Raw genomic sequence first — 24,636 nt, 5'->3', positions numbered from 1 at the left:
AACTGAGTCTAAGGCCAGCGACTGAGATGTAGTGCTTTGGGTTTAAAGGTTGTGCATGGAGAAACAGACAAGATAATCACCAACCGTTTTGCATCCAGAGGAGATAAAATATAGGGAGGGATAGAAATAAGTCAGGTGAGGATAAAATGAGACATGAGCTCTACCTGTAGGTATTCATGCAGCTGGCTGCAGATACAGTAGGAGCGTTTGCAATGGCTGTTTGATATCTGGTTATTACCTCTGTTTAATCACAGACTGCACAGAGCCACGCCAGACCCACAGCCACAGAGAATGGCAATTAAACTTACAGACACGCACATACACACACACACAAAGTAATTGATAAGACCCTTAGTAGCTGTCTGGCTCCTGCAGGGGAACATAACCAGAGAGAGAGAGAGAGAGAAAGAGAGAGAGAGAGAGTGGCAGAATGGAGAGGAACACTGATGTTGCCAATAAACAGGAGAAATGAAATTCAGTCAAAAAAGTAAAAAAATAGGCAAACACTTTTATCTAAAGAGACTTACAGTGCATGAGAGGTAAAGCTTTTTTTAGCTGAGCGCTTTGGTTGCTTTGATACTTCTGCCTTGTTTATCAGTCGTTAAACGATGCGCCTGTTGGTTGTTGTGATGTTTATTCCGCTCCTCCTCTACTATGATTGGACGGCTGTGTGAGAATTGACATTGATGAGCTGATCTTTTTACTCAAAGTTAAAGATTTTTCAACTCTCGGTGCGGAAAAACCACAGAGCGCTGGCTTATAGCGCAGGAAAAAAATGCCAGCTGCTGGCTTTTTTGAAAAACGCAGAACTTCCATTGGAAACAATTAAAAACATATGCACGCCCCCTATGTGTTCCCTGGGTTTAAAGATTTCTGTATTTAATGTGAGCCTATTAGGTTCAAAATTAGGCTCTCCAGCATCATCTATCTTTCCATCCATCCATGCTATAGTGTACTATTTTAAGTAGTGATGCACAGCCAATAATCGGCATCGGTTGATATACCATGGCCGATATCCTGTCAATCAAAAAAAGAACAGAAATATGCAATGAATTTGAGGTCTATCTATAGAAAATGTAAAGAAACATCACTAGTTTAATGTTCAGTATTAAATGGTCATGTCAATGAATAAGATTAATAAAATTTAATCTTCAGAATTTAGTTAATGCAAGTTAATATAACCACAACTGTTGGTATCGGCAGATATCAGTCAGAATAATCGGCTATCAATATCGGTGGAAAAATATAATATCAGTGCATCTCTAATTTTGAGTTAATATATTTTTTGTGAACAAAGCTGTCAAGCCTTTCCAATATCTGTGTTGGCGTAAAGGATTTACAAAACAAACTTACAAACAAACTTAGAAAATAAAAACATAAATTTAATAATCTGAATATTAAAGTTTGTAAACGAAATGCAAACAAAAGTTATTTTAATTATATAAAAATAATTAAATTATTATTTTAATAATTTAAAAATAGCAAAAATATTTTTTGGAAAAAAAGAAAATAAAACATCTTCCCAACAAAAAAAATATTTTTAACTATGAAACTCATACAGTCTTAAAGGGGACATTTCACATTTAAGAAATCAAATAAATCTTTGGTGTCCCTAGAGTATGTATGTAAAGTTCTAGCTTACGATATCATATAGATGTTAAATGTTGTTAAAATCATCACTTTGTAGGTGTGAGCAAAAATGTGCTATTTTGTGTTTGTCCTTTTAAATGCAAATAAGCTGATCTCTGTACTAAATGGCAGTGCCGTGGTTGGATAGTGCAGATTAAGGGGCGGTATTATCCCCTTCTGACATCACAAAAGGAGCCAAATTTCAATGACATATTTTTACATGCTTGCAGAGAATGGTTTACCAAGTTAGTGGGTTGATTTTTATCAAATTTTCTAGGTTGATAGAAGCACTGGGGACCCAATGATAGCACTTAAAGATGGAAAAAGTCAGATTTTCATGATATGTCCCCTTTAAATAAAAGCAGGAGACAATATTGTGTTTTCTCTGTTGGGTTATTTGGGTTGAATTCTGCATAATGAAAGAGACATGGCTATAATTTGACCTGGCTGGATTTAGTGAGAGCTTCACAATCCAGCTGGGCTGTGTTTAGGTGTTCTGGATGTGGGGAATTATGCATGTAGCCTGTTGTACTTCTGAGTATCATTTTTACTGGCTCAATCTATTATACAACATACAAGTTATTGAGTTGATATTGGAGGTTATTGAGTTTTCCATTTTGAAGCTCGTCACAAGTCAAAAATGTAATTTAGTTCACAATATCATGTGCAAGACGCTCTGGTGAAAATGCACGCAATACATAAACAGCTCACCATTAATACAGACATTTTAAACTTATTAACTTACTGTGTGATGTTGCTGAGAATCTATTGTATTCCATTACTGTGGTGTTCACTTGTAAATCAGCTTTATCACACAATAAGTTTATTATTCACTCATGCTCAGGCATAAATCTGTAAAACTTTATTCTCATTCGCAGGTACTGTGTGTATTATGTATCAAGGTTTAGGCTAAATGCTGAGAAATAAACGTAAGGCAATACCCTTAACAGCACGTACACCTCAGGCACAAGGGTTGACAACTAACATTTGAACCGAACCGATTAACAACACCATGGCAACATCCAGCCGTCTCCCGTGGCAACAGCATCTCTTAAAGTATCAGAATATCTTATTCCAGGTCACACTGAAGTTTAATTCCACCGGACGATTAGAATATATACATGTCCTTGACATGTAAACATAGTTATCATTTCCTAAAGCAACATTTCCAACTGTAAAGTGCGGTAAGACTCAGATACCCGTTGCTGTTGATATAAAAATGCTCTAAAAGCTCGTATTGTGACATTTACCTACCAAGGTTCACAACATCCACGCAGGAGTATTTTCAGGTGTCCTCACACAGTAAGAGCTGGATGTTGGTGAATATTCTTTAGACAAGTGAAAATTCATGATAGGGCATTGAATGGCTACACTGCTGGCTGAATCTGACCTCAGAAGAAGGATTAAGTGCAATATAGTTGTATTATATTGGTATTAAGACTTTTCAGTTCTTTAATATAGGGGTGCCCAGGGCACAAACTAACACGGGGTTAATTGTAACACAGACTGTTTACATTTTTGCACAGGAGATCACTGGGATGAAAAATGAAAGAGTGTTTTGGTGGCATGCAAGTAAATTTTTTCATCATATGTTTTTTCGGTTTCGGAGTTGGGTGTGTAAGACACCAAAACCAATGTTATGTCATCTTGATCAGTGTCTTGTTGACTAAAACATAGCATCATTTTGAAATATGTCTGCAGCTCTAAGTTACTTTTTTGGTTGGCTTGAAAATATTTTGACCCAGCGGGGTTAATTGTAACGTTGTGTTACAACAAACACCTCAGCACTAACAATATGAAAACCATTAACGTTAGCCTAATTCTTTCAGTTTTTTTTTAAATAGGCAACACAAGAATGTTTGCTGGCTGCCAACGAAATAAATGTTCACAAAGTTTTTGAAAAATATTTTTTGTTCATATCTTTAATATTGATTGAATAAGGTCACATCAAAGATTAAAATCATAATGAAATGAATGGCTAAAATCAGACTTTGATTTTTTATTATCTCAAAATAAGATTTTTAAACTTTAGTATGGTTTTTACAGACTGGATCACACATAATATTGTTTTTTGTCGTAATTGTGCTGCTTTTCTCACATATTTAAACATTTGTATCCATTTATTATTGAACTATGGTTAGATGTGGGACAAATAGTGTAGATACCTATCTATTATAGACAGATATATAAACAATATCCACTTCAAGCATATACACAAAATAATATTGAAATATTTGCCTGCAAACTTAATTTTTAGCAAGTGTTACAACTAACCCCCTGCCTGTTACAATTAACCCCACCTATTGGGTAAGTTGTAACGTTTGCACTTCTGTCATGTTTGGCGTAAATGTCCAAGAATGATAAGTCCTACAAACTTCAAATGGTCATTTGTTGCAGAGATGTGTGTGTTGCCTGTGTAAAAATATAATTAATCAAAACTCATTTTTTTTTATAATTGACCCAAAACCAAAAAGAGTTAGGTTGTGCCCGCTCTCCCCTACAGCAAAGGAGATCCCTTGGAAGAAAAATCAGGACACATCAGAGATAAGACTCAAACTGCATCTTCCTCATAAGCATCGGAGCTCAATGTAAAAATTATATTAAAATCCATACTAAAGAGCTGGGATTAAAATCAAGCAAAACATGCCATACAAAGTGTTGTCACCAAGTACTAAAATGGCCAACAGTTAAATGATGGAAGCAAGGCACCTGAGAGAACTTTCCCCAAGTTAAACCTTAACCTGCTCGCTCTTCTGGCAGTCAGGAGGGTACTCAAATATGGTGGGAAAGCGGCTCTTACACGTCTCCCATTAAACTCCCTGCTCCCAACAATAGATATTGAAAAGGGGGAGCAGAAAGCCTGGCCCCAGTGTGGAGCACCTTTGTGCAGGCAGCTCTGGGTGAGGTGGGGCGACGGTGTGTGTGGAGCTTGGCTGAGGGGATGCTGGGGGTTGGGAGGAATGCAGGAGACTTCTTTTAGCTTTTACACAGAGGCTCAGTTGAGTAGCGATGGAGATGTGTAATAAGGTCTCTCTGGAGCAGAGCTGAACTAAATGAGTGCACCCATTCAGACCTAGCCAAAGAGTTCAGCAGGTTCAGATGCTGTGGGCGGGCAGGTGCATACCTGCATAATGCACCACAAGGTGTGCGCTCAGGGTGAATATCTGCCCGCTAAAACGGCATGGTATAGATTTTGTCTATTTAGCGCACGCTGTACGCAGTTTGAAAGAGAGAGTGACGGGTTTATTTCGGGGCGGCCCACACCGAGCTGAGTGAAGACAGTCTGACTTAGAAGACTGTCTGAGGGTTTATTTCGGGGCGGCCCACACCGAGCAGAGTGAAGTCTACCCGTTCCCTGTAATTGAAGTAATAACATGTAGTTTATGCAGAGCAGCCCTGGCAGCGCAGGAATTCCTCTTCGCTAAAGGTTCTTTTTGACTAAAGGGGAAAAAAGACCTCCCCCCAACGCTATGGCATGTCTCAACCGGTCTACCTGCTTGAAAAAGCTGCAGCCTGAGGATAAGATATTGCTAGAAATTGGATGCGGGGGGAGGAAAGGTGAGATGAGGAAGAAGTCACCTCAGATATCCATGACAGCTGTGTTTAAAGGCTTTCACAGACTGCTCAAGTCAGCTCTCTACCATTCTGCAAACATCCTAATGCTACTTTACAAGGCAAAAAACACCCAATAAACTTGTGTTTTGTCAATAATTACCAAAGACTTCTTCTTCTTGATGTGATAGTGTACATATGTCACTTCAGGTTAACAAGACTTGGGTACACTTGACACGTAAACCTGAAGTGAGGAATCCAGTCTGCCTGTGAGACTCTGCTTGATCCACTAGGGAGTTGTGAGAAACAAAGGCTTCCCTGTGCATGGAGCCAGCCTAAGACACAAGTCCTTTTTTAGGCTGATTAAACACGAGAGCGCCTTAAGAGCCCTTATTAAAAATATAACATGCAGGCACAAATGGTGCATAAAGTAGTGCTGCAATGGCAAAGTTAATTGATGATACAATAGGGGTCACTTTAATGCTGCATTGTAGGAACATCATTGTGCAAATCATACTGGAGAAAAACATGCAGGGATGAAATGAGAACAGCAAAAAAGTTCTTTCCCCTCCTCAAAGCGGATGCCCCCCAGCTGGCTTCCAGCAAATAGCAGTCAGCCGAGTACTTGGGTTTTGACGTGTCCAGACCTGGCCATGACAAATGAAAGCCTCAGCATTTTTCCTACTCCTTTTTGCAAGTTTTACCTCCACATCATCGAAGAACATCCAACAGTACTGCCATTCCACTCTGCTATCCCAGGAAAACAAAGCGGTGAATCTCAGACTTTGTTCGTTTTTTAAGCCTAATGAAAAACTGATGTCCACATACTGAGAACATTCCAATTAACCAGACATAAGCAAGAAAATGTATCCCGCCCCAATAAAGCAATGCTCCAAAAAGTTTTGAAAAGCATGCTTTTGGAGAGAACGTGCTCTCATTTGATCAGCTGGAACCAAGTAAATCTGCTGTATGGCATCAAAACAAAAGCCACAAACCACTTATTCAACATGAGGTTTGCTTATCGGGAAAAGAGATTGGGTCTACAGACAACCTCAAGTATGAGAAGCCAATATCTCAAGTAGCACACAAAATACAATCTTTCCAACCGTATTTCCAGACCTTACTACAAATTAGCGTAAATGTTTTTTTACGTCAAAAGAGTGAGAGAGAAGATCTCTGGATGTGCTGGGAGCAAAAGCAAAGCTGGCATGGTAAAGTGAATGAGAGCATTCGGCAGCTGCTTTGAAAGCCATTAAAGGAGCGCAACGGTGCCAGTGTGATATTTACAACCTGTCAGCAGAGCCCACAACGCTTCCACGCATAATCACTCAGTCACAATGTCCAGCCGGGTAAGGGGTATCTGAGATCATTCAGTTCTGAGATCAACCTCAGCTCTGTGGGAAAGCAACCAAGTTGGCTTAATCTGCATCATGCATCATTTCCCATGTGAGAGGAGTCAGCGGGTCTGGACCCAGCCGAATCGCTCTGAAGGTCTCTTCAGAGCAGAGCCATCACATTGGTCTGTAAAATGAGCTTGCATCCAGTCTGGGCATCGATTCAGCCTCAAATTAGAGAAAGCAGAAAAACTGCACATGATCCTTTCGGGCAGCGATTCCACCAGAGCCACACATATTCAACCCAAACACACAAGCACAGAGATTTATTGTCGTTTTTGTTGGGAGGGCCAGTAAAGCCAGCTGTTTTGGAACATCAGCCGAGAAGGTTCCACATTTCTTCCGGTAAACAAGTGGAACAGATGCTGGTGCGCAATTCCAGAACGCAGACCTCAGCCCTCGTCTAACACCCCATCTAAAGGAACGTCCTGCCCCGACACGTTATGCTCATTACGGCTGACTTAAAATTGATAGACGTGGTTCTGGAGGACTGGATCAGAACCAGCTTAGGCGTTTGCTTTTTCAGAAACATGAATCCAGAACAGTTTTCCCTTTCTGGTCTTAGTTGAACACCATCCTCTGGTTTACCATTTACCTGCATTTGGAAACACACACAGCTTTTACTAGGTTTTCAAGTATTGATGATACTGGTCCATCAGATGACTAGTCCTGTAGACAGAAACTCATTGAGAAAAGCATGGGGAAGACTAACAGCTGCATGGCCTGTGAACACAGAAAAGCTGTCTGGGTTCATGCCAAGCAGAAATAAACCCATAACTTAAGACTTAAGGTTATATCAGAAGTGGGTCAATTCCCACCTGGCTCAGTAATGCACCAACCCCATATCATTCATGATTGATTAGAAATGAAAGAGACAGGTGACTCCTGCTTACAAGTTATTGCCTTCTTTATTAGACAGACTGGAAGGTGTACACAGCATATCTGCTGACAGTTTTATACAAACACTACCAGCAGCCTGCTCCAGGGCTTACTGACATGTTCAGGCCAACCAGCTTAATCATACAGTCTTTACACCTCTTTATGTGATAAAGAACATTGCTATTGTCAGGGGCAGGTGCCCATGACCTGACCTACTTTAATGCTGCTTGAACCTCACAAAACCAAATACCAGATCAAATACATCATGACTATCTTTAACTCTTGCAATTTAGGAGCATGAAAGTGATTTCAGTCCCTTGATATTGACTCGACTTTACTCAGTCAATATTAAAGATATTATTGTTATATTTTCACAGAATGTTCTCTACATTATGTAGGATGATACTGTGTACAAAAAAGTAAATCACAAAAACATGGTAGGGTCAGAACGATTCAGTATTTGTTAGAAAAGCGGTAAACTCCACAGGAAACTCTAAGAGAACAGTTCAAGCTTGGCAAGTCAAATGAAGCTGGTTTGTGCTTCGAATCTACGAGATAGAAATCTCAGTAGAAACCATTCCCAATAGGTCATCATAATAATCAACATGTACAGAAACACACAGTGGCCTTTATGGGCAGCGCAGCCGACAGCAACACTGGTTACTCTGTTTGAGAGATGAGGAAAAGACTCCACACTACGTCACCGAGGAGTTTCCTCCACCCCCGGCATCTCACTTTTGCCTCAAAAAAGTCCTTTGTTCAGGGAATTTCTTCAGATGTGAGAACTTTGACTACCGCATATATAAGGCTTTGTCCACACGAAGCCGGTGCATTCCCTATCCGATCATTTTTTTTCCTTGTTCTAAAAAAATAATTCGTAAACACGGCGTCGTCTCAAGAAATATCTGCGCACAAATGAAACCACTGAAACCGACTGAAAGCGATGTAGTATATATTCCAAACCAGTATGGGGCGCTGTACTTCTGCCAAAGATATACACTATACACGGAGAAGAAGACTTTGAGCATGCTCATAACCTTGCGCGCTGTATACGAACCAAGAAGAAGAAGTGATGGCAAACGCAACAACTTCAAGAGCAAAAACCTCTTTTTGTCTTTCTCCTGGTTGTCTTCCGTGGTGGATCTAAGAGCATGTGGCGTATGGTGTTGCCCATTATCGCTTGCTCACCACAATTGCATAGAAGCAATAAATTATGCTGTAATAAAGCTAGTAGGCTTAGTAGCTTCTGAAGCACGAACACAATCATGTAGTCCGCCATTATTGTTGTTGCTGTTACGTGTGATGCTGCCGACACGTGATGTGATGACGTTTTCGCTTCACAAAATATACGGATTGGCTGTACACACGAAACCGCAAGGGTGTCGATTTCAGATTTATCCACTTTAGGACCCGGTTTCAAAAAATTGCGGTTCCAGTCACCCAAAATGGCGGATCCGTGTGGACGAAACGCCAAATACGATAAAAAATGTATACGTATACAGTGATTCGCGTCTCCGTGTGGACAGCCCGTAACATTAGCAAACTATTTCAGCTTGAGAACTTTAAGATAATTCAACATTTCAGTTGCTTGACTTGAACTTTGCACTAAACGGGCATTAAAAGAGCACACATGCGTGATAAGTGGCATTTGTAAAAATGCTAAGGTTTTAGGAAAAGTCTTCTCTTATAAATTCCTGCTGAGACTGGCATTTCAGAAGCATCCCTCTTATTCAGTTTTCTTGAATTCAAAAATTTCAAAGCTATAGTTGCTACAACAATGATTATGTTAACACCCCTTTAATTTCTTCCAATGCTTCATTTATCCTTTTTATTAGCCAGCTGGATGCTAGATGGGGTCTAGGCTCTTAAAACAATCCATATAATACAGCTCTATAGATTTTTACATTAGATCATGCAACCAACTGGACCCAACACATTTTTGGTAATGAAAGCTAGCCAAGCCTAAACTCCAGTGGTCCAGTGTCCACACAAGAGCCACACCATATAGCTCAGCCAAACTAGCCTACATTAGGTTTATAGTCTGCATATGCCAGGCAACTTGGCTTTATGAGTAAGAGGAAAAAAATCCTCTGGAAAACTCTGGCCCATAGCCATTATATAAAAAAATGAGCCAATGGCCACCCTGAACAATGCCATTCTTTCACAGGGAAATCAGACGGGCCTTGGGAATAGCGGGCTAACAATGCTTCAAGACAACTTTGGCAGAAAGAGCAGGCAATTGTACCTACATGTTCTTGCTCACCCATTCTGCCAGCCATAAAGCATCATTATCTCCATTGGTTACTGCAGACTTTCCTCGCAGACTAAACTAAACTTTTTCCTTGAAACCACAGGGGTAATAATGAGGGAACATTACAGCACACAAAGAAACAGAAGTATATGGATGAATGTTTCTTATAGGCATATGAAGCAATTTATTGCTTGGGTATACTCAGCTGTGAGAGCGTAAGGATATTTTACAGTGTTTGTTTGTGAAGTGCATTTTGTCACATCTGGCTTTCAATACATAACACGGAGAGACGCATGTAATGACAAAATTCTGCATCTTAGGGGCAGTCACTGTAAGTTCTGTATTCTGTTTTGCATGTCAGTGATTTGTATCAGTAAAAGGAAAATATTTAAATATAGGGAAAAAAACATGATCACATTCTGGAGGGAACTAATTATTTAAGCTTTATATCAAGCTTTATAGCTTGAATCCAATACATTAACAGTGCAACAGTGCATGGGTTTGAATCTAGGGAACACACATACACATGTATGTATATGCACTCTGGATAAAAGCCTCTACCAATTTTTTTTAACTTGGAGTGCAAACTGGTGTTGCTGCAAAGCCCTTGCGTCTGCATACAAGGTAAACCCAGTTAGATTGGATGTGAAGAAAATTATTTCTGCGACTCACTTGAGATTTATAGCACAGAAAAATACATGCAGTAACTTAAGTGTTCAGTACAGTAGCTATGCATTCAATTCTGTACTAATCCTAACTCGATGAACTACAAGCCAAAGCCATCTTAAACAGTTTAAGTGATTTAAGTAATTTCATGCTAAATCAACAACCGTTAAAAGCTTGGGTTGTCTCATATTCATTTGATTAAATTTAATAGACCTTGGCCTGTCACACCCTGGCAAGCCACCACAAAAAAAATCTTGTCTGATTTATTAATATTTAAAGTTTTATGCTCAGTGTTTTACTGCGTCCCCATTACTCAACAAAAGCAAGTTGTCAAGCAAAAGCACTTAAGACAAGACAACACCAGGGCAAAGCGAGAGTAAAGCAAGTTTAACTTGAACAATCCCATGTCATCTTTAGACTAATGAAAAAACAGATAACTATATGATCTACTCCTGAAAGACAGGTACTTTATAGACATATTTGAACCTCCTAAGACAGGCTTTGGTCTTTTTTTCAGATTTCTTTCAGCTAGTTTGGGGTTAGGAAAAACCAATAAATATAACAACCAAATGTTTTTCTTTAAACATGATACAGGGAAATTGTCCACGTTTGTGCACAACAGGTTCCAGTTATACATACTGTAATTAAATTTTAGGATGCAAACAACATTTTTAAAAAAAATCGATATCCACTTATTTGGACATCCAGGTCTTAGGAGGTTAAAGCAACACCAAAGAGTTTTGTTTACCTTAAAATAACGCTTCCAAAACAGTTTCAGTCGTTCATCCACTCTAAACAGGGTGAACAGCACTTTCACATTCGCTTTGCAGCCCTCTATCGGCCAAAACCGCACTAAAGAAGTTTCCAAACGTCGGGTAGTGGTCCTGTAGTCCGAGTGAATACTACAAAAACTTGCTTTACGGCAGACCTACAATCCAATCAGAGCCAGCTATGCCTCAGTATTTATGACAGTGGGTAATGGACAATTACGCTTCTAACCTGTAGGGGGAGCAAAGAGCCAAAACTCTTTGGTGTTGCTTTAAAGGGCACCCATTTCATTGCTAATAAACAACATTATTTTGTGTATTTGATATAACACAATGTGTTTGCGTGGTTTATGGTTCAATAAACACATTTTTTGATGTTTTCCACATACTGTACATTTTTGTAGTTCCTGATATTCCTGTCTTCCTGAAATGCACTGATTTTGTACAAAACTCATCGATTTGAAAAGCACTGTGTCCCTGGTTGGCCAGCTAATCTGTACGTTGTGATTGGCCTGAATGCTAACAGGAGTTAATTTACAGGATGTGAGACAAAGCGGGAGGAATTATGATAATGTAGGCCTTGTCTACATCACCAATCCAGGGAGTAAACTGTAGCCTACAATCCGTGTGTTTGTTGTAGTCCAAGAAAAGAGATTTATGTTGGAGACGATAACTCGCGTCATCATTTACTTTGGGGTTTGTACCTTTTGCATATCGTTAACATGAACTAATACACGCTTACACACCAAAGAAAATGTAAAATCGTGAATCAGACCATAATTGCTCTTTAATAAAAAAAGTGAAAAAGAGATAGAACAGACAAACTATTGTTCATTAAGAATCTGAGGTGGTATTTACACTAGAGCATTTGCATTTTAAAATGTTTTAAAAGGGCATATACTGGCAAATCTGTACTGGCATTTCAATAAATATCTTCATAAACAATATACACGACCATAAACACATGAAAAATTACCATTTACAAACACTGGCCACGCGCATAAGTGTAAAATACGTATTACTCTAATAAAAGCTTACCTTTAGCCTAGGGGTGTGCCATATTGGCAAAAATTCATATCTGGATAATAACAGACGCTATTTTGGATCCTTCAAAAATATGTTTGCGAAAGTCTTATATTGTTCTAGTTCCCTCCTACAACATATTAATATGATTAATAGGTTAATGTTGATGTTATTAACCAAACAGAATGGTCTTTATGATTTAAAACAGAAGCATTCAAGTTAACAGTACTAAACAGTAGGGTACTTGAATAAAAAAATAACATTGTAATACAAGTCAGCAAATGCAAAATTCCATCAAACATAAGAGGTGATGATGAATAGCTTTAGCCTACATAATGGCTTATTGCTTTAATAGTTCCTGTTATGTTTATAATAGTTCATTGTTCATATTGGTGATCAAATAGACTGTAATGATCAGAAAAACACTAAATAACTTCTCAAGTTACTTCTCTTTGTGTGTAATTCGTGTTCCCTCACACGCGTCCTCTGCTAAAGACACAGCAATTGCAAATAGCGAGATCGGGGTTGACGTTGATTTTTAAAAGTCATACACACGCCACAATCAAATGTGCTGCTACATCATGCTCTGAATGTGCATGCAAATTGAATTTCTGGGCACCGAAGGTTGCAAGTGATATACTTTATAATATGATTTTGCACATTGTTAAAACAACAAGGATATTATTACAAACGATAATACTGCATGTTTTGGCATTTTTTCAAGAATGCAATAGCATATCGCAGTGGTTTGTTACGCATCAATCAGATGCTAAGTTTTCCTTTTAATGTTCTTCTTTATTTAGGTTCACAAAACTTATCAACAAAACATCGATTAAAATTAAGAAACAAATTATATGAAACGAAATTCATTTCTAAAGCAAACAAAACTTATTAAGTGGTCGAAAATTATGTCTGACCCACTCCATTTCTCCCGTCATATTGGCCATATCATCTTATATGTGATGTTAAAAATTACCATCTGTCTCTCGTAATAAGCTTATTAAATTGAAACAAAACAAACAACATTACAACAACATTCAAAAACAACAATACTCAAACATAAATATAAAACAGAAATTTTCTCCATTAGAATACCTGTTAACCTTCGCATTCCTGAAAAAGGCAAAAAAATGCCTAAGAAGGATACTAATTGTACCTGCTGTGTTGATTGTATCTTAAAAGGGTTTACATCATTCGAATCACAAGAATCTCAGCTTTTCAACGATATGTGACATGTTTAGCTTTTTGTTTTTGAGTTGCTGTATTTGATAAAGTTTTCTGTCAAATAATGCAGTGTTCCTCCGACAGTACATTGGAACTTTAAAGGGTTAAACAATGTAATATAGCGTTTATAAATAGTTGGTTGCACTATGTTTACTATTTTGGGCAAAACTTCTATTGCAAACCTCCATTTAACTGACTATAATCACTTTTACTTTGAAAATGTTGTGCTGTCACTTTAAAACCAGCTGTTAGTTTACATTAAACCCTGTCTACGTTCATACACACTGCAGCGCAACTCTGGAGTTTTCAAACTAAAACATTTAAGAAAGCAGCATTTAAGAAAGACTCCATTTATAAAGGTCGAAAAACGCTGGAGTAGTCTGGATTAAAAGGCATAAACGTGCGTTTTAAAACGTAAACGCATAAATGTAAACGTGGCCTGAGATAGAGAGAGTAAACTCATCCAACCATCTGGATGTGGACTAGGCAGAAGTCCAAGAGGCAGTAAATTTCATTCCAAGTCCCTGACCGATGTGCGACTGCCACGTAGCTGTTAAAGCAGGAGTACACAGAGAGGAGGGAAATGCTGTCTTATTCCTCCAAAAACACTTTCCCACAGTAAAGCAAAAGTATCTCTGAATGTCTGCCTGCACTCTACTTAATCCCAGACACTTTGAATGTCATAATGATATAATGATCACTTGGAGAAGATCTTAATAACAGAAAGCGTAAATAAATATTGCTTTGAAGCAGAACCTCTTATAATACTCCAACTAAGGATGGTGCACGGTGTAAATCTAATGAATGCTAAAGTTTAACGATTCCTACAGTGGTTACAGTCTAGACATGACAGTGATTCAGTCTGTCCACAAACAGGAAAAAACAGTAACGTCTAAAATACCTTCAATATGCACCCCGCTACTAGACGTGTAAACAGATTTGAGCTCTCCTGAGCTTTTTATTGGCACGCTGAACTTGTGTTTAGACCAAGCTGAGAGGAAGCAGCCTAACTCCCACAAACACATGAAAATGACTCACTCCATACCCATGGCTGGGCTTCAACAGTTTTCCTTTTTTTGCCATTTTTTGTTGGAACAAAGAACTGAGAGAAAGTAGAGTGTGAATCTAAAATATTGAGTACTTTGCTTCTACCAAGACCAGGATTGATCTCAGACATTTCTTAACTCTTTTCACACCATTGACGAGTTAACTCGTCAATTAAGAGAAAACGCTTCCCTGCCAATGGCAAGTTTTTTCAGCAATCCATATTTCTGTTATTATCTATCAGGTGGCGCTCTTACCCAGCTTATAAAACCCAGAAGTATTCTCTTAGGGCAAACAATTTAAACTCCATGTATGTTTTGAGCATCGCTCTGAATCTGATCTCTATCAAAAGTTCTTCAAAAAAGACAATTTATTCATCTTTTTGCTCAAAACTTTGTATTTTTGAAGAAACCTACCCATATTTGAGAGGTGATAAATGAAGATAGGATGATTTTTTTGTTAAATCAAAGGGTATGTTCTTTTATTTGATATATTGTATGATTATATATTTAAAAAATAACTTTTTCTATAAGGCATTAAACTTTTGTAAAAATCATAAATAATGCTTGGGGGAAGTCACAATGGATAAATAAATAATATTTATAATTTTAAATTTTGAAGTCAGTTGTAGTTAATTAGTCAATAACATTAGTTTGCATAGTAAAACCATTTTCATAATTTATTTTTTTTATATAATATTTTTTAATGCAGAGCCAACTTGCACGTTTACTATGAGAGTAGTGTTTTTTAAAGATAAAAATTGTTTCCCTACACAGTCTTCAAGGCAAGGTCGCTCCCTAGAGTGGTAGCCTTCGTTTTTGTCCCGATTCGTGTGTACATTTTATGTTCCTGGAATGTTGAATGAGTCAACACTTTGGTAGGTCTATAATCTTATTCCTAACATTCAGACTCCTCAGTTGAACCTTGTGTGATGAATCCAGTGAAGGACAGAGAGAATTGGGTGGAGGGATGTTGAAATTGAGGGGACAAATTTTGCTCATTTGTCCTATATTGCGGAGCGCTCTCAAAGAGGGCAGCTCAGTTTAAACAAATACAAGCACTTCCTTCTCGCAACATACAAAGAATTTTAACAGAACCGTATTTGTCGCTTCTCCTCAGGTCATTAGGGGATAGAACAGCAAACCGCCAAAAGGCAGCCCTTAAGTGTCTGCAGACACCCTGACAAACCCAAAATGTGTTCCTGTTACTCATCTTTACCTCACCTAAACAACACTACTTCACTGTCTACGGTCAGCATCCTCTACAGTGTGTATTCAGTCACTGGCTTATTGACAGGAGCATAGACTGTCAGTCACTGAGGGAGAGCAACTGTAATCTAATATTAATTCATCTAGGGGTACGTTGACAAAACAACATGTACTAAAAATAGAAACGTTTAGCATTTTTCGCATAAAGATGTCAACATTGTCAAAATGATCCCTGTTCAAATCGAAACCACAAAAACAACTAAAAAGGCTGCATTATACATGCCAGGCCAGTAGTTGGCGATGTCACACGATATCTAATATACTATGAGGGTATACAACATCACTTTTCCACGTGACCACGCCGGAGTTCGCCCTGTTGAGTGGCAAAACATTCAACAAAATGGCTGGTTTTCATTGCGGCTGCTGCAAAAACACCATTATAAGCTTAAATTGAATTTAGTTGGCCTTAACATTGACCCTAACAACCTGTCAAACAACCAGTAGTCTGTGGATATTGGCATATGGCCAGACATTGCTTTTCCTGACATATATGTTTGTCTTGCCTAACACTATTAAGCCATCCCACCTTAGCAGAACACAAGGCTTATCATAATGGATGTTTTTTTAATGAAGGCTTAATAAGAGTATTCATTGGTGTATTTTTATAGGATTTTTTATCCCCTGACATATGTCTACTGCTACTGATTTACTTCTCCTTTGAGTGTATTTTGCAGTCTGAAAAAAGACCGCTCCAAATTTTTGTTGAAACTGTTAGCACAGTCGATCACACAACTAATTTTTCCATTTTAGACACGTTTTTCATGCTATGCTAATGCTGTCGCTCAGACTTTTTGTCACTCAGTGGGCATAACCGCAGTCACTTTCGCCGAGGGTGACTTCATGTGCATACCAGTGGCGGCTGGTGACTTCTTATTTTGAAGCTCACGATGCGAAGTTCGTCACAACAAGTATGTAGCTTGTCATGTGTGTGCTTCGTCATTTCAAAATATGTGTTCTGCGCTTTGAGAGATTGTGTGTGCATCACGTGTCATGCCAAAATAAGTGCCTGCTGCCTTGAACTTGAAAGGAGACGCTCGCGTGTACCAGATACTCACACAATCTCATGCGTAATCAGAGTTTACTGTTAAGGGAGTGTCTTGCGTGTATTTAGGGAACGCGAGCGTCTCTGTTATCATACACGGTTTTGACGCGTCTCCAGCAGACGTGATGCACACAGGATCTTTCCACATGCATGACACATATTTTGGAAAAGGGAACCACACACGTGACAATCCAAACACTTATTATTAGGGCCGGGACTCGATAAAAAAAAAATCGAATTAATTAGAGGCTTTGTAATTAATTAATCGAAATTAATCACATTTTAATCACATATAAATATTTGACCTGAGAACATTGAGAAGTTATTTTTTCACACGGATTTTTAGTATACCATGAATAATGACTGAATACATAAGCTTAAGCAACAAAATATTGTTTATTTTTGTTCAACCAAGTCGTTGTACTCGGAGTCGGGCTAATGTCCACGCTAGCTGCTATATGTTTTGCATTGAGATGATACTTGAGGCTCGATGTGCTGCGGTGATATGTGAATTCCTTGTTGCATAGCTTACACACAACCATGCTCTTATCGACGCTTCCATCCGTTCGTTTTTTATAAAAGAATTTCCCATCCACGGGGCCAACCAAAGCGATCTCATCAGCTTCTTCGTTCATGTTCACTGTGGTTTGTTGTTGTCTGAAGTCATGAACATAGACAGTAAAAAAAAAAGGTCATGAACGCTAGTTGGTGCTCCAGTATAATCGGTCTGCCGAAACTCATCCAATGAGAAATGTTCCGCGGTGCAAAAATAAGTGCAATTAAAATGCGTTAAAAATGTATAACGCGTTTTTTTTGGTGTAATTAATTAATCTTAATTAACGCGTTAAAGTCCCGGCCCTACTTAATATGAATTAGCGCATCCTCGGAAGAGCAGTCACGAGCCGCCACTGGTGCATACCCTCTAAAACATGCGCATTACATCACCATTTTCATGAATTCACTTTTTAGTAGTTTACACCAAGACAATAATGGTGTCCTTTTCAAAAGTTAGCATTTTTATGCCCCCAAAATGTCTTTTAGGCTCAATCGATGGCCAAAATGAATTAATCGTGTTTAGTTGTTCAGTACTTCTCAATTTGGTCCAATACCAGATTAAATAGTGATGTGTCAGTACCAAAATGATACGCAAAAATAAAATATTGATTTTAATTGAATTTTTAATTGTTTAAATTTTACCTTGTTTAGGAGGGCAGCAGGAGGATGCAACCTGTTTAACTCTTTCACCGCCAGCGTTTTTAAAAAAAGTTGCCAGCCAGCGCCAGCGTTTTTCATGATTTTCACCAAAGTTTAATGCCTTCCAGAAAATGTTCTTCTTTAAATAAATAAACATACAATATACCAAATGAAAGAACAGACCCTCTGCTTTCAAACAAAAAAAAACGTTTCATCCTACCTTTAGTGGTTCTTTTGCAATCAGCTTTTGAATATGGGTAGGTTTTTGCAAAAACACCATATTTTGAGCAAAAAGCAAAAATAATTCCATATTTGTGACGGACTTTTCATAGAGATCCCATTCAGTGCGATCTTTAAAACAGACACGGACATGCAGCAGCTTGCCATAGGGCAATACTTCCGGTTTTGAAAAGTTGCGGAATGGCGTCACCTGGTGGATAATAGCGGTATTGCGGAAAGACGGAAAATCTCGTCATTGGCGGGGAAGCGTTTTCTCTTAATTGACGAGATATCTCGTCAATGGCGGGGAAAGAGTTAAGTTGACAACTTGCTACTTGTGACTACTTGTGGCTAGTGACTAAAAACAGAAAAGAGTTTGATTGAACACATGGCCTGTGTTAATAAATTTATAATATAAAATGTCCAATCATATTACAGTCTGAACAGATCTGCAACCCACAAGTTAAAGAGGAAGTTCATCCACAAATGAAAATTCTGTCTTAATTTACTCACCCGTATATTGTTCTACACCTGTATAAATGTATTTTTTCTGAAGAAATTGTGATAAATGATGATGAGCACACAGCTGTTGGAAACCACTGAAAAACAAATCCTATGGAATGCAGTGGGAACCGTGAACACTGTGCTTACCATACTTAATTAAAATATCATCATTATCATTTATCACAATACATCCACATAGTCTTAGTTGAATAGTTATGTACATTAGCGGCCGGTGACTTCTCTTCCGAGGTGCGCAAATTCAAAATATTTGTTTGGACGGTTGTGTGTTGCTCGTCATTGCAAAATAATATTTTGCAATAAATTCTTTCAGCAGGCTCGTATTTTGACAAGAGGCATGATGCACATGGTTAACATGACGCAACAAACACATATGTGTTTGTTGCGTCATGTTAACCATGTGCATCATGCCTCTTGTCAAAATACGAGCCTGCTGAAAGGATTTTATTGTGAAAGAGATGTTCGTTTTCACAAAATACTCACAAGACACTAACTTAACAGTAAACTCTGATTACACATGATTAAGCGAGTATCTGTCAAATGCGAGGACCTCTTTTATCATAAACCCTTTAGACACGTGTGCAGCAGCAGGCTTGTATTTTGACATTACACATGATGCACATAAGTTTACATGACGCGCCAAACATATATTTTGAAATAAGTAGCCAAACATACATGTTACGAGCTTCGCATCGTGCGCTCCTTGGAAGAGAAGTTTGAATGATAGTGAGTTCCTATCTATGAAGTGCTAAACAATTATCTTTAACAATTGTCTTTTTCCAACGAATAAATATAATAACCAAATATTTTTCATTGAACATTATATTGAAGGCTTATTGAAGTATTATTGTGCAATCATGTATGTGGACATCCAGGTCTTAGGAGGTTCAACAAATTTAATAAAACAAGCGAGGCTGTATAATAAATTTTCCAAGTAACATGCAATGGGAATTGTTATAAAATTAATTCCTATTAAATGATGTGCAGAGAAGCAGTTATTCCACCCAGAGGTCGCATTAACTGAAAAATGTTCCGTCTTTGACAGATTTTTTGAGCAGTGACGGAAAAATCTAAAAGCCATTCATCATTTTGATAGATTACACTGGGGGTAATTTATTGTATTTTGTAAACGTAATTCCCAGTGTTGTCACGTTTTTGGCAAGTATGCATTTGACTTAATGCTTTTAGTGCTTTTTTAAAGCGATTAGTAAGCGCAGGACTCAAAACTCTTTTACAATACTATGATGTCATACGCTGGTAGATCTGCGCAGTGCTGCTGAAGTTTAACACACTGCACTGTGATGGAAGAGCGCGAATAGAGTCTGCAAAAAAAATTAAAACTGCATCAAGAAGTCGTCTGTCCTAAGTAAAGTCACAAAATCTAATGACAATAGAGTCTGCCTTAATCTGCCTTAATGCGTTAATTACACACAGACGAACACTCAGTCAATGCTCCTCAGGAGGAAAATTTCAAATACAGTACAGCATCATACCGAGAGACATTTAAGTTTAGTTTAATTCATATTTTTATTTTAGTTCCAATTTTAATCGCAGTTGTATTTGGTCATATTTGCCTCTTCAGGCACAAAGGTTGTATGTTTTACCGCCTCCGCTTTCATTGCGGAAAAAACATTCATTCATCTGCTTCACGTGAAGAACAGGTAAACTCTGTTCTCTTCACACACAAAAATATATATTTAAACTTATATGATCTTTAAAGTTCATGATTAATGTGAACGATGAAAATGTGAAGTTATAAATAAAATTATTATCAATTAAATATGAAATGCCGGAATAACTGATTATGACGGAATATTTACGACCCTTTCCGTCAATATGACAGACAATGAAAAAGTATTACGCAACCTCCGATTCCACCCCATGTTGTCTCAGGAATTCTTTAGAAAGTGCAAATTCAACATTGACACATTCCTCAAGTGCCACCTGGACTGCCACTGCCCTCACAGCCGTGACCGCCATTCCCACGACCCCTCTGTTTACTTCATTTCGGTAACTCAACACATCCAAAACAAGTTTACTGAACAAAGAGAGATCGGCGATACTAATCCAAAAGAATAATATGAATTAGCTGGAAAAATTCACCAGGGCTGCATGTATATAGGCCCTTGCCACCCCTCCTCACTCCCACAGGTCAAAGGGTGAAATTCCTCATCTTCCATCAGGCCTCCAAATTTCACACACTATAAGGCGAGTGTTTGCGAGGGGGGATGGGTTAACAAAACCTGGTGAGACGGTGGGATTGTAGGAGACGTTGGTCTAAGGTTCTGCTGGCTGGGGGCTGGGCATAGGAAAACAGGAAGTCTTGGACAACAAGCAAAGCTACATTACAAATATGCATATGCAGATTGGCACTGCTGACATTTGTTTGCACAGGGTAGATTGAGAAAGGATCAAGCCGTGCCTATATACACTCCTTCTCCATTGCGGGAATTACAACAGCTTAAACAAAGTAAGCAAGTTAGGGGAGGCAATAAACACAGAGATAGAAATGCGGCCTCCGCTGCCAGGCTCGTCACCCCCTCAGTGCGCATGCATGCCCGCCACCAGAGGCTAAAACTGTCCTCAGCTCGAGTCAAATAAAAGCGTCATTAATGAACCGCTGTCGCATCAGAAGTTTCCATCGCGCAGCTAACACTATGAATGCTAATGCAGGCACGAACATATACCAGCGGCCACCTGACAAAACACTGAGCGATTTTCCGCTCCGCTTTTAGCTAATGTGCAACCCTTGCTGTTTGAATAATGCATTGGCAAGTGTGGACGCATGTCAGGAATCACAGCGAGACGACGGGAGTAGCAGCATCTCGCCGGCATCCCCTGACAGCACATCCCCTGGGAGAAAGAGGCAAAACATAAAGACACCTGACCAGTACGGTTTCTTTCCTGTGCTGATGAATTAACTTCTAAAACAGGAAGTGTGGGCGGGCCACAACATAGTAATAATTGAAAGTAAAGAATGCGTGTTGTGGCATCCTGGAAAAGCTTTACAACTCGTCGCATGTATTACTAACAAGGAGGCGTGCATGGAGCTGGGTGGAGAAAAGCAATGGGAAAGGGAGTTAAAAGGCTTCTTTTATCTTCATCTAAATCATCTGTCAACAATAGAGTAAATCACCAAGATGACAAGGAAGCCTGACGTGCAAACATAGCAGCACTGCGCCAAGCAAACATGCAACCCATGAGGAAGATGCAAGTGTGCAAGATCAAGCAAACAGCAGGGCTTCAATACTGTTACTTTCAGCTCATTTCAAAAGCACTCAATGTAGCTGTGGTTGCTGATTCAAGATGAGCAGCAGAAGCCTGATTCATGGACCAGCTGACGGCCACATCATCACTGCATGCATATTTCCCAAGCCTTAATGGTTAAAGCACAGATACAAACTTGTTCAGTCCTGCTTAACAGTCGCTGGCTTTCCTGGGTTGTATCTAATGAGGTCAAGGCAGAACAGCGGACTCAAAGTAAACAGATAAGAAGTGCAAACCAAATGTCATGTGACTGTCGATGTTGCCTCAAAGAACGTCATTTCTTTTAAACGTGTTGCAAGAATTTCCCAAAAAAAAAAAAAACTGCATTGAAGCTCAGCACCACCGTGAACTTTACGAGCATTGCTCAGCTTAAGTTAGAAACCATGCATGTCAGATTTATGATAAATAAACACACAGTGAATTTGACTATAACCAATGCTCAAAGAGTTGTCGGAGCGTGGTACTGGTCAGAGAAAATCAGGAAACATCCTCAAGAAGGTGGACTGCAATTAAGAACAATCACAACAGATTTTATCACACTGGCTCCATAACATCGGCAGACATCAAAGCGCTGAGCTGCTCCCGGGATGATGTGGATGACCGAAGGGGGAGGAAATTGAGTGCATGTGTACTATTTGAGTAACCCCTGGGGAAACACATCTCCAGCTCACCAGGTAAGAAAACCTTCTGACCTCAAAGGAAGACCACATTCCTTCAGCTATGCCCAATCAGGAAGTTTAACTCCAGGAGGATTCCCTAAGCGCAGCAGCTAGACTGATAATCCATTAGAAATGTGCCACTTTGTTATGAAAGGGCACTGGGCAGATCATATCAGTCTGTGCCCTTTGAAGTGCACTGTTGTCAATGCAGAAAGAAATGGGGCATTGAAGGAATTGTTCACGCTACAGTGCAATTCATTTTCTTCTAGTTGAATCTGTTTGTGATTACATGAAATGTCAATTGCACGTTTTTCTAATAAGTGTGCATGTGGGTATAGTTTTGAAGTGTGTGATGGCAGTCAGCTGATCTGGAGTGTAGAACGTCTTTTATATCTGGTAAAGAAAACATCTGCAAGACTCTGCAAGTAATAAAAAGTTCTCAGCATGAAAAAGCACGATAATTTCACATGAAACCCCTCACTCAGTTGGAGAATGCAAACTTGACGTCATTTACAGCAGATCGGATTTCTTCTCTCACAGATAATGTGCTTCTTTCTCTCCTATAAGCCCCCTAGATCCTGGCAGGAACAGACCCTTGGGTATTGACTATTTTCAAGCTTTAATTCAGTAACTAGCAACATCCAAAAGATCAGAAGCGATATTTAAAAGTCTAGAAGTTAATTCCTAGCGCAGACGTGCAACTGGTGACGTGTGGGAAATTACGCAAGACGCACGCTTTTGGTTTAATACAAAATTATAAACGTTTATGAAATGACATGCAAATTGACGTATTTACTGCACAATAATAATGACATGAGGACGACATAGCAATCTTTACCTCCATAAGCAGAGGGCTGAGGAAGGATAGGCTGTCTGGAATGCTAGGGCATGATGGAGTTGAGCACCTTCACTTCATCTTTTTCCAGTGTGGACATCATATTTATTTGTGTGCCACAAATGACACAAAAGCACTCCAGATACAAAAACAGCATTAACTTCTGTCAGTAGAAATAAGTGCCTGTTTTCATCTCTACATTCGCTATGTGAAAAGATACTTGGGAAAGTGAAGTTCGGCATCACTACGATTTTGCCTAATGAATCTTTCATCCAACTCGTATATAAATGACTACTGTACAATAACAACGCATCAGTTTGAACATACACTCAGACACCCTTTCAATAAAACGCTGCGTATTCGTTTCCCAACATTCCCAAGTTTCCTTATCCAACACTGGAATTCAACGACGCAGGCGCCAAACTGTTCATTTTCTCGTAACAGCTCTAGCTTTTATAAAGTTGTGTGACAAAATTTGTGCATATACAGGGAAATAATGTTGAATAATTTATGCGACACTTTTTGCTTTGCCACGTAATGAAAATGTTCGCCTCTCATCCTGCGTGGCCAACTACCCCAGACTCTCATCCAGACACAAAAATGCACCAACTTTCCGTTATGGAGATATTTTCATCCATGCGCATTTGATAAAAAACACACAGGAATCGCTATTAAAGACGGCCACAACAAAGGATAATTAAATTGCTCACCTCGCTGTAATAAAATGATGTTGAAAGAAAGTCCAGCGCTCCAGTTTCAGCCCAGACACAACTTTGGCAATCCCGTGCTTTAGTGTGCAGTGAGGGGGAGATCCCGCGGCCATGTCAATGATGTGAAACAGCATATGAGCGCTAGAGACTGCCCCTTTACCGTAACTCACCATATACACAGCACACCAAGCTAATCTGCTACAATCCTGTAACTATAACAGCTGTTAACTTAGTCCCATGAACATAAACAGAGATTTATAGCTACATTTCATCATTAGATGACACGCGCGCGCTGTACTGTAAGTGCTAGTATTTGCACGGATTGTCAAATTTTGTGACTGAGAGAAAATAATTGCTCAGGATTCACAGATACAGATGTTTGATTAAATTAAGTGTTGATTTTACTGTGATTAACTGTTTATTAAAGTAAATATACATTTTAAAATTTATAGCATAAATAATATTTATTACTAAACATGATTTTCTCTTAA

At 38.9% G+C, this 24,636-nt stretch overlaps 1 protein-coding gene across 1 annotated transcript in view; it reads right to left on the bottom strand.

Annotated features, from left to right (window-relative positions):
• The window catches only part of fndc3ba (fibronectin type III domain containing 3Ba), a 153,958-nt gene extending 129,636 nt beyond the window's left edge, over window positions 1-24,322 (bottom strand). The window contains exon 1 of the mRNA XM_065276330.2: window positions 24,146-24,322. The gene's annotated coding sequence lies outside the window, so the exon portion shown is untranslated. The remainder of the gene's footprint in view (window positions 1-24,145) is intronic.
• Between the last annotated feature and the right edge of the window lie 314 nt (window positions 24,323-24,636).

The sequence above is a fragment of the Paramisgurnus dabryanus genome, chromosome 6, assembly GCF_030506205.2.
Source record: "Paramisgurnus dabryanus chromosome 6, PD_genome_1.1, whole genome shotgun sequence".
Taxonomy (NCBI): Eukaryota; Metazoa; Chordata; class Actinopteri; order Cypriniformes; family Cobitidae; genus Paramisgurnus; species Paramisgurnus dabryanus.
Note: the sequence above shows the minus strand (reverse complement) of the source record. Positions and strands in the feature narration are given on the sequence as shown.